At 43.2% G+C, this 11952-nt stretch overlaps 1 long non-coding RNA gene across 1 annotated transcript; it reads right to left on the bottom strand.

Annotated features, from left to right (window-relative positions):
* Positions 1–8479: 8479 nt before the first annotated feature.
* On the bottom strand, positions 8480–10522 carry LOC127714389 (uncharacterized). Its single transcript, XR_007987712.1, has 2 exons — positions 9620–10522; positions 8480–8918 (listed from the first exon to the last, which is right to left on the bottom strand). It is a non-coding gene; the product is annotated as an uncharacterized LOC127714389 (long non-coding RNA).
* Positions 10523–11952: the final 1430 nt, after the last annotated feature.

An 11952-nucleotide genomic window follows, 5' to 3' on the forward strand; every position in this document is an offset into this window, starting at 1 on the left:
CTCCGTCGTGGAATTGCTGACCACGCTTTAAGTAGAGTCCATCACCATAGGTGATCTGGGCGTTTGATGGTTTGAGGTAGAGACTGTTGCCACTAGGTTTCACGGTACAAACACACTCACCACGTTTCAGGTACAATCCAGACAATAAGACCTTGTCGATGGCTACACCACCCAGACCGCTCAAGGCTCCAACACCCAAGGCAGGTAGAATGGTCTTGGCTACCATGGGAAGTACCCTCATTACCAGCCCTGCCAACATGGGTAGGAATCCACCTACTTTTTGCACGTTTTCCTTCATTTGGGCGGCACTCAGCTACAGATTCATACCACCAGTACCTTTCTGGAGAAGCTTAATAATCTTTTGATTATGCCGAGAGGTGAGCCACATCTTGTGTTCACCTTGCAGGTTTGCGTGGGACAAACGAATGGAGACCGGACAACCTTGCTTGACAGCCCGTTGTAGTTTATCAGCTTGACCTTTTGTCAAGTTCAAACCATGTTCGTGATAAGTCATTTAATTATACCTCACGAAGATGAAAGCGGATGCGGTGAGATACGTTTGCATGCGATTGATGGTTCGCAAGGTCACCGGCAAGTATTTTAGTATACTAGATTCTTGGGGGTTTGAATGATCTTCATACCAGGACCGTCTGCGGGAAAGAAGCTGTTGATGGGAGACTGCTGTGTACCATTCACATAACTTCTATCTCTATGGATGATATCACTATTCACCAGAATGCTGTTGATGCTGATGATATTTACAATGTGTTCCCCTTCTGTATAGCCGTCTGTGATCATATCGAATGTGTAAATCTGCCGCTTGAATCCCAAGACGGTGTTGATGCTATTGACAACGTTGAAGTCTACTCGATAGTGTCTTGTGAGGGTTAGCGTTGCTCTAAGGGTCGCCCGGTTGGCATCGATGATGATCTTTGTTTTGTGTTTGTTGAGCCGTAGCCGCCGCTGGATCTCATTGTTGATGTCTTCGATGTCATAGGAACCTGTGCTCAGTGCGATGGGAAACCAGTTGGCACCATCGTCGGGGGAGTAGCGGAAGGAATTGTTACCTGAATGAATGTTGGGGATGGAGTTATAGGTTTCCAGGTTCACTAATGCCATCTCATAGGTCTTGGATTCCTTGAGTTCCAGTGGGGGAGGGGGGGGGGGGGTTGAACCAGGTAAGGATTTGACTATCGTTTCCAGAGACGATGAACGAGAACCCCTGTTTGGGGTCAGTGTTGTTTGCAATTCGTCTCAAAAATGTGTTATCCATTTATTTATGGTACACCATTGTCACATATTTTTGCTTCCACTCTTCGATACCGTCATACTGCTCCTTGAGTTGTCTACCAGTCTTCACCACGATCGCAAAGACTTCGGCAGGGCGGCTGGCAAAGAGGAGTTGTAGGTAAATTTTTTCCATTTTGAACTTTTAGAACGCAACGTTCATCTTCTGACCATCGGATTCAAACTGTAGGATTCTGTCGGAAATGATAAGTGCAAATGCTCTGGTGTTGGCTCGAACTGGGCCCGGATCTGAATGTCCACCGTGGCTTCTTTCAGCCGCTCGGACTGGTGACTCACGTCAATGACAAACAAGGAGTACAGATCGATGAAGTCAGAGGGGTTGATGCCTCCGTTGCTGAGGAGGGTGTTCATGTTGTGGAATTTCTTCATGAAGTTAGCAGCCTCTTTGAACACTCTGGCTACCCTGTTTTCGGTGGAAACGGCATTGTAGTCGACGGCCGGGTAGCGTTCAGCGTTGAGAGTGACATGGGTGTTTTGCAATCGACAGTTATCGAACACGGCAGCGTTGCGCTCCTGGTTCCCACTTCTCTCGGGTTGGAAGGCAACGATGATGTACCTGGGCTTCTCGCGACCGCTCTTGGCAGATAAACGCCAGCTGAACTGTGAGGCTTTTGGGACGGCTATGGAATCGCACTGCCTCATTCGAAATCCACAGTTGATCTTCGCTTTACTCTGAATGGTTTTGTATAGCTGCATCTTGTTTTCGTCTGAAGGAGAGACGTGGCGGACGAACTATGAGATCTTACGCAGGACAACTTTTCCCACGTCGACGGCTTGGTCCCTCAGGATGGCATGTGTATCTGAATCGCGCACGAGTGTAATTTCATGCCTTAACCCGTACACGATCTTGTCGTAGTCATCAGCGAACCAAAAAATGTGCTTCAGGGGGATGGCGATTGAAAACGACCCTTTGTTCGCCGGCTTGGCAATGATGTAGCCACGGCGTGCTACAAAGCCGGTGTTGTTTGCATGGGCGTCGGTGGAGGAATCCTTGAACCACAGTTCGTTGAGACCTTGTGATTTGTAAAAGTCGTCGGGGTGGCGACACCGGGGTCGTTGATGTGCTCGATTTGCTGGCCGGAGATCTAGAGTCGATAGCTGGTGGTTCTGAAGAGATACATGATACCATTATGGACGAGGGACACGAGATCAGCGTCGGCATATGCAGTGCCGTCGTTCATTAGGAGCCGTCGTTCATTAGGAGCCGTCCTTCGAAATTCTACCAAGAGATAACTCTCGGCGGAGTGTAGGAACAAATCCTGGGTTTCGATGTTGATTCGGATTTCAGAACCGGCACTGTTCAGTTGGGCACTGGCTTGTGGTTAGTATTCTCGATCCTGATATTCCTAGAGACTTTCGTCGAAGGTCAACCCTTCGGTGATTGTAAGGATGTCAGACATAATGTATTTATTTATAGCGTTAGACGAAGTCGTGGATGGTTTTGATACCAGAGCCAAAGATAAGATTGTTCAACCGAACTTTCTCTGGCTTCTTGCGTTGAACACTTGACTTTTGGGGGGTTTTATTGTGTTTCCTGGGGCGGGTCACATTATCAACCACATGGTCGACGGCTTTGGAGGCCCCTTTCAACACTTTCCAGGCTGCATTGGTGGCAGCACTCACTGCCTTACTTCCTAGGGTTTTGGCGGCAGAGGAAGTAAACATGTGTTCAGCCGAACTGGCGATTGTGTCAAACAGTCCTCTACCACCGTAGCCGTACTTTCGAGCGTAACCTTTTAACACTTATTTATAGGCTGCTACGACGAAGCGCCTTATATTCCTCGATGCTGATATGTCTACCCTTTTTCATAGCATCGATAATCGACACAATTTCGTTGCGCACACCATTAGTTCCTGCTAGGTATGCTGCGGCACACAGTTCCAAGCGGTCGAGAAGCTGCTTGAAGTTGGAAGGTAAAAACACGGTTTGCAGCCCACTGCCAAACTTATTCTTTTGGTAGATGTGGGACACGATTTCCTTCCACTTGTAACCCTTATTCGACTTCGGGGTTCTCAAGAGGGTGGAATTGCCTTGATACATGACACCGGAACTTTTTAGAATCTGTGCATAGTCCTCTAGGTCTTCGGGCTCGAACGATTCTGGATTCTTTTTCACCATGAGTTCCCAGAGGCCAAGGGTTCCTTTGTACCTCACACCATCCACGAAAATATCATCACCGTCAAAAGTAACTTGTGAGATTCCGATAAAGATACTATCGTTTTCAGATCGCAATCCAAAGGTGTGGTAGGCGGAAGGAGTCATACTGAGCTGCAAATACTGCCGTGCTCGGGGTCCAAGGGCGGTGTCTGTAGGTGGTGCGATGGGTAGTGGGTCGGTAAACTCGGGCGGTGGAGGAGGAAGGGCTGGCACTTCTGCAGGAAGGTCTGCGATCGTTTTGGTGATCTGTGAAGCTACCTCTCGCTGAGCCTCAACCACAGGCTTAAACACCTTGGAAAGGTCTCGGCTAAGTCCAATCTTGTCGAGGCGATGCTGCATATTACTGGCTTGAATTTTCCGCTTGGTGTCTTGCAACTACCTGGCAAGCGCCTCACGCTGCTTAGGGTCGATAATCTTGATAAACGTCATTTATTTATAGGATCGAACGCTGTTAAACGCCCCATAGCGTTGGTGTGAACGCCCCTAAGCGTTGGTGTGAACGCCCCATAGCGTTTATAGACGTTTTTCCAAACACCTTATAGCGTTTGAAAAAATATCTCTCATTTAGCGTTTAAAAAGTTGTTGAAACAATGGGGGTAACGAGTATGGTTGTATTCTCTTCGAAAACTTCAAGTGTCTTAGGCATAGGTCTATACGCGGTTGGCATGGGTGTGTACACTGGTGGCCTCGAATCGTCTTGGTAGGGCATTGGGGTTGAGGAAAGCGCTCCACCTTACCATACTGGCGGCCAGAGTTTCATGCGTCGAAATCACCTACACCGCTATCGATCGGGCGGGGGATCGCGCGACCACACTTCCAACACATACTCCTCATATCGACCAGGTCCCACTCGAACTTACATTTGCAGGGCCACTCAAACTTGTAGGGCTGGGGTTCCTCTGTGTCTTCATACTCCAGTTCCAGTAAGAAATCTTCAAACTGATCCATTCTTTATCTTATACCTCATAGAACTCATCTAATTTGTATCGGTATTTACCTGCTGACTTGTGGCTCGTGAGATCGATGGTTACAAATCCATAGGGTTTGGACCAGCAATGCTTACACAGAGCGTCAAATTGTTACTTGGTAAGATCGTTGCAGTGGTCACGCCGGATATGATCGAGATTCTTAGCATCTTGCTGAAAGAGACAGATAAAGTTTGCATGTTCTCGGATCGATTGTCGGGGCAGTTTGAAGTAGTTCTGTCACAGGTAGAAACAATCGACGTTGTTGTGGCGATCGCGCACGTAGTAGTCTTCACACGTGTTCTGTTTGCTCAGCATCAGGTCGTCGAACACTATGAGGTTCTTGTGGCTGGGGTCTGGTACATCGCTCCCTTGCTCGAAGAAAAAAGTGTCGATACCATTTGGGTGTCTTGGTGGAGGTAAGGCGTTGGCCACATCGATCAACGAGTAGGGTGACTTGCCCTTGCACTGTAGGAGGTCTCGGATATCTTCCTTAGGGAAGCCTTTTCCCAGCGCTTGCTGCAACCGCTGGTAGATGGGCTGGTGAAGCGATTTTCCGAAAACGTACAATCGATCGTAGTCGAGCCATCCATCACGCAGGAGTAGGTTGTTCAACAGCGTTGTCTTACTACAGTCCGACCTCCCAATGATCAACCCTCTGATCGACCGCTGCGGTAGGAGGTAGTGATTGCTCCTTTTGGGGGCGTTGGCACTGTAGGAAATGTCTTCGACGTTCATTTATTTAGATGCCTATCAAGCGGTGTTCAAGGAGCGCGTTCCTGAGAAATTGTGGACAGACATTTTATTTTCGTGAAGTTAACTAATCAAATGGTTCTGCATGTTTGAGTTTGTGGTCACACTTGTCCAGCTTGTCCATTATTTTTGCTCATGTTCTTTGATTGTTGCATCATATTCTATCTTCATTAATTTTATATCCGTTTAAATCTGGTCGCACTAGGTTTCATACGTGCTGTCTTTTACTTTTTTTAATAACCCACCATTTCATTACAGCATTCGAACTGGCCCTCGGAGCTTTCAGAATGGTGATATGGTTGTCGTTCATGTTCCAGTATTTGAAGGAACTACCCATGATCATCCCTCTTTATCAATGGCCTTTGTGTTGTTCCATTCCCTGAAAAATGCTATTCGGAGATTGGCGAGCATTTTCAATGGATTCTGGCTCCTTCTGATGGGTCGTCCAAGTTCGTCCCAAAGATGTTCCATTGGCGATAATCAGGAGACATTGCTGGCCACGGCAACACACGAATGTGATTATTCTCCAAAAAATCATTAAAATGTGTGCCACGTGACAACGGGCGTTTTCATGCTGAAAAACGTGGTTAAAACGATGCCTTCGGAGAAACGGGAGAACGAGTGGAGCCAGAATTTCGTTCCTATACCTTTTTGCATTTAGGTTACCTTCAATAATTGTCAGATCGGTGCGTTCCTGGTAGGTTATTCCGTCCCATACCACAATTCCGCCACCCTCAAACCGATCCGTTTCCTGTACGCACGCATCAGAAAATCATGCATTGCACCTCCGGTAGACACTGGCTTTGCCGTCGCTAAATGTCAAGTTGAATTTCTATTTATCGGTAAAAAGGACATGTCTCCATGTTAGTCTATTCCATCGAATCCGTACCCGAGTCCATTCAAGTCGCGACATCCTGTGACCCTGCATAAGGATAGGTCCCTTCAACGGACGATGGGCTCTTAGGCAAACTTGATGCAGTCGGTTACAAACTGTTTGGGAATAAGCCTGTTGTTGTTTCTTCCATGAGTTTGTCGTGCTGTTTGTGACAAATTTACAAATCGATTCCGGAGATGAATAATGCGGATGTGACTGTCCTGACGTAACTTCGTTTCACGTTGCCTGCAACCTCGGGGACGATTATTTGTCGTGCCAGTATCTCTAAGACGAGTCTTAAGCTTTTCAATATTCATTCTAGAGACATTGGGATGATTTGCAACCTGTATTAGAGTCATTTTTGCTTCCAACAACACAATAGCTCGTTCTCTCTCATTATGACGTAGACGTGGCATTGACTTACGTAAAACTTTTTCAATTTTGACAAATTTACAAATCGATTCCGGAGATGAATAATGCGGATGTGACTGTCCTGACGTAACTTCGTTTCACGTTGCCTGCAACCTCGGGGACGATTATTTGTCGTGCCAGTATCTCTAAGACGAGTCTTAAGCTTTTCAATATTCATTCTAGAGACATTGGGATGATTTGCAACCTGTATTAGAGTCATTTTTGCTTCCAACAACACAATAGCTCGTTCTCTCTCATTATGACGTAGACGTGGCATTGACTTACGTGTAACTTTTTCAATTTTTTAATGCGACCTTTTGTTAACAATAGTGCTCGACACATTTAATGAACAAAAGGACAACTCAATTCCATCTCTATACAGGTAAATGTTTGAAAAAATGCTTATTTGTTTAAAATCAGAAAATGACGTAACGTCGTCTTCGAATTTTTAACAAATTAGTAAATGATAGATAAATCATTCAGGTCACTAGTTTTAATCTTGAAAATATTATAAATTAATATATGTAATTTCTTTTAATTAAAAACCAGGGAAATGTTTCTTTTTTTGCCTATATAGCTAGTAAACATTTATTTATATCAGACAATGCACGCACGTGGACGAGGGTACTTATACCGTCTTTAGGAATGTGGCGCTTGGGTTGTCAATGATAAAGTTAACTGGTCTGTATGTAGTTTTACTATCATATCTTTTTAACAACTCAGTACTGTTTGCCGATTTTGTTTTATTCTGGTACAAAACCTCTGATATAAATAGACTTTTGAAAATAATACAAAGTAGACTGTCTATTAAGTCTGTCATAGTATATAGAACTTTAGGTTGTATACCAGCTGGCCTTCGCACTAAAGTTCTTTCATCTTCATCGTTTTCTTTTTCGAAATTCCCTTGAAAAAAAATCAGCCAGTGTTCAGCCTTCTCTTTATCAGTACTTACATAACACATTTTACAATCTCTTTCATCATGTAATTCGGATGGGGGGATTTGGATTTTCATTTCGACTTCATATGACAAGAAATTCTTCTTTCCTAACTCTGATATGTCTTTTTCACGGTTTTCACGTTCTTGTCCGACATTTGAGTTGGCTTTGTTCCTCACTAAATTTTAGTTCCTTTCCACATAGCACCTCTTGAAGCTTTGCGCAAATTATGCGCCTGTGTTCCCTCTACAACACCTTTATAGTCTTACCCCGCGACATCCCTCATTATTTTTTCCAAAGGCTATGGAATAGGCAAATTCCTGTTGTTTTTCCCAATTTTTTTTGAAATTCCGAGCCCTAGTTTCAGTTTTTGGACAAAGCGCAACTCGAAACCTTGCGCAAACCATGCGCCTGTTTCTCCTCTACAAGACCTGTTTAGTCAAACCCCGTGACACCTCTTATTATTTTTCTCTAGAAGCCATGGAATAGGCCAACCCCCCTGTTTTTAACATTTTTTTTCAAATTTTGAGCTCTAGTTTCAGATTTTTTAACATAGCGCCCTTCGATACCTTGCGCAAAAGATGCGCCTGTTTCTCCTCTACAAGACTCATATAGTCATACTCCGTGACATCCCTCATTATTTTTCTCTAGAAGCCATGGAATAGGCCTACCTCCCCCCCCTGTTTTTAACAATTTTTTTTTCAAATTTTGTGCGCTAGTTTCAGATTTTTCAACATAGCGCCCTTCGATACCTTGCGCAAAAGATGCGCCTGTTTCTCCTCTACAAGACCTATATAGTCATACCCCGTGACACTCCTAATTGTTTTTTCTCTAGAAGCCATGGAATAGGCCACTCCCCCTGTTTTTAACATTATTTTTTTTAATTTTGAGCTCTAGTTTCAGATTTTTTAACATAGCGCCCTTCGATACCTTGCGCAAAAGATGCACTTGTTTCTCTACTACAAGACCGATATAGTCATACCCTGTGACACCCCTCATTATTTTTCTCTAGAAGCCATGGAATAGGCCAACCCCCCCCCCCCCCCCCCTGTTTTTGATAATTTTTTTTTTCAAATTTTGACCTCTAGTTTCAGATTTTTGAACATAGCGCCCTTCGATACCTTGCGCAAAAGATGCGCCTGTTTCTCCTCTACAAGACCTATATAGTCATACCCCGTGACATCCCTCATTATTTTTCTCTAGAAGCCATGGAATAGGCCAACCCCCCTGTTTCTAACATTTTTTTTTAAATTTTGAGCTCTAGTTTCAGATTTTTGAACATAGCGCCCTTCGATACCTTGCGCAAAACATGCACCTGTTTCTCCTCTACAAGACCTATATAGTCATACCCCGTGACACCCCTCATTATTTTTCTCTAGATGCTAGTGAATAGACCAACCCCACCCTGTTTTTAACATTTTTTTTTTTAAATTTGAGCTCTAATTTCAGATTTTTGAACATAGCGCCCTTCGATATCTTGCGCAAAAGATGCGCCTGTTTCTCCTCTACAAGACCTATATAGTCATACCCCATGACACCCTTCCATATTTTTCTCTAGAAGCCATGGAATAGGCCAACCCCCTTGTTTTTAACATTTTTTTTTAAATTTTGAGCTCTAGTTTCAGATTTTTGAACATAGCGCCATTCGATACCTTGCGCAAAAGATGCGCCTGTTTCTCCTCTACAAGACCTATATAGTCATATCCCGTGACACGCCTAATTATTTTTCTCTAGAAGCCATGGAATAGGCCACTCCCACTGTTTATAACATTATTTTTTTTAATTTTGAGCTCTAGTTATAGATTTTTGAAATAGCGCCCTTCGATACCTTGCGCAAAAGATGCGCCTGTTTCTCTTCTTTAAGACCTGTATAGTCATACCCCGTGACACCCTCATTATTGTTCTGTAGAAGCCATGGAATAGGCCAACCCCCATGTTTTTAACATTTTTTTTTTAATTTTGAGCTCTAGTTTCAGATTTTTGAACATAGCGCCCTTCGATACCTTGCGCAAAAGATGCGCCTGTTTCTCCTCTACAAGACCTATATAGTCATGTCCTGTGACACCTTCATTATTTTTCTCTAGAAGCCATGGAATAGGCCAACCCCCCTGTTTTTAACAATTTTTTTTAATTTTGAGCTCTAGTTTTAGATTTTTGAACATAGCGCCCTTCGATACCTTGCGCAAAAGATGCGCCTGTTTCTCCTCTACTAGACCTATATAGTCATACCCTGTGACACCCCTCATTATTTTTCTCTAGAAGCCATGGAATAGGCCAACCCCCCTGTTTTTCACAATTTTTTTTTTAATTTTGAGCTCTAGTTTTAGATTTTTAAACATAGCGCCCTTCGATACCTTGCGCAAAAGATGCGCCTGTTTCTCCTCTACTAGACCTATATAGTTATACCCTGTGACACTCCTCATTATTGTTCTCTAGAAGCCATGGAATAGGCCAACCCCCCTGTTTTTAACATTTGTTTTTTTAATTTTTAGCTCTAGTTTCAGATTTTTGAACATAGCGCCCTTCGATACCTTGCGCAAAAGATGCGCCTGTTTCTCCTCTTCAAGACCTATATAGTCATACCCCGTGACACTACTAATTGTTTTTTCTCTAGAAGCCGTGGAATAGGCCAATCCCCCTGTTTTTAACATTTTTTTTTTTTTATTTTTGAGCTCTAGTTTCAGATTTTTGAACATAGCGCCCTTCGATTCCTTGCGCAAAAGATGCGCCTGTTTCTCCTCTACAAGACCTATATAGTCATACACTATGACACTCCTCATTATTTTTCTCTAGAAGCCATGGAATAGGCCAACCCCCCTGTTTTTAACATTTTTTTTTTAAATTTTGAGCTCTAGTTTCAGATTTTTGAACATAGCGCCCTTCGATTCCTTGCGCAAAAGATGCGCCTGTTTCTCCTCTACAAGACCTTCATAGTCATATCCCGTGACACCCCTCATTATTTTACTCTAGAAGCCATGGAATAGGCCAACCCCCCTGTTTTTAACAATTTTTTTTTTAATTTTGAGCTCTAGTTTCAGATTTTTGAAATAGCGCCCTTCGATACCTTACGCAAAAGATGTGCCTGTTTCTCTTCTTCAAGACCTGTATAGTCATACTCCGAGACACTCTCATTATTGTACTGTAGAAGCCATGGAATAGGCCAACCCCCATGTTTTAACATTTTTTTTTTTAATTTTGAGCTCTAGTTTCAGATTTTTGAACATAGCGCCTTTTGATACCTTGCGCAAAAGATGCGCCTGTTTCTCCTCTTCAAGACCTATATAGTCATATCCCGTGACACCCTTCATTATTTTTCTCTAGAAGCCATGGAATAGGCCAACCCCCCTGTTTTTAACAATTTTTTTTTTAAATTTTGAGCTCTAGTTTCAGATTTTTGAACATAGCGCCTTCAATACCTTGCGCAAAAGATGCGCCTGTTTCTCCTCTACAAGACCTATATAATCATACCCCGTGACACCCAGCGTTATTTTTCTCTAGAAGCCATGGAATAGGCCAACCCCTTGTTTTTAACATTTTTTTTTTTAATTTTGAGCTTTAGTTTCAGATTTTTGAACATAGCGCCCTTCGATACCTTGCGTAAAGGATGCGCCTGTTTCTCCTCTACAAGACCTATATAGTCATGTCCTGTGACACCCCTCATTATTTTTCTCTAGAAGCCATGGAATAGGCCAACCCCCTTGTTTTTAACATTTTTTTTTTAAATTTTGAGCTTTAGTTTCAGATTTTTGAACATAGCGCCCTTCGATACCTTGCGCAAAGGATGCGCCTGTTTCTCCTCTACAAGACCTATATAGTCATGTCCTGTGACACCCCTCATTATTTTTCTCTAGAAGCCATGGAATAGGCCAACCCCCCTGTTTTTAACATTTTTTTTTTTAATTTTGAGCTCTAGTTTCAGATTTTTGAACATAGCACCCTTCGATACCTTGCGCAAAAGATGCGCCTGTTTCTCCTCTACAAGACCTATATAGTTATACCCTGTGACACGCCTCATTATTTTTCTCTAGAAGCCATGGAATAGACACACCCCCTGTTTTTAACATTTTTTTTTTTAATTTTGAGCTCTAGTTTCAGATTTTTGAACATAGCACCCTTCGATACCTTGCGCAAAAGATGCGCCTGTTTCTCCTCTACAAGACCTTTATAGTCATATCCCATGACACCCCTCATTATTTTCTCTAGAAGCCATGGAATAGGCCAACCCCCCTGTTTTTAACAATTTTTTTTTTAATTTTGAGCTCTAGTTTCAGATTTTTGAACATAGCGCCCTTTGATACCTTGCGCAAAAGATGCGCCTGTTTCTCCTCTACAAGACCTATATAGTTATACCCTGTGACACGCCTCATTATTTTTCTCTAGAAGCCATGGAATAGGCCAACCCCCCTGTTTTTAACATTTTTTTTTTAATTTTGAGCTCTAGTTTCAGATTTTTGAACATAGCGCCCTTCGATACCTTGCGCAAAAGATGCGCCTGTTTCTCCTCTACAAGACTAGCCTAAAAAGAGATGCGACTTGTTTTATCAATGG

This window comes from Mytilus californianus, unplaced genomic scaffold (assembly GCF_021869535.1).
Source record: "Mytilus californianus isolate M0D057914Y unplaced genomic scaffold, xbMytCali1.0.p SCAF_9, whole genome shotgun sequence".
NCBI classification, from domain to species: domain Eukaryota; kingdom Metazoa; phylum Mollusca; class Bivalvia; order Mytilida; family Mytilidae; genus Mytilus; species Mytilus californianus.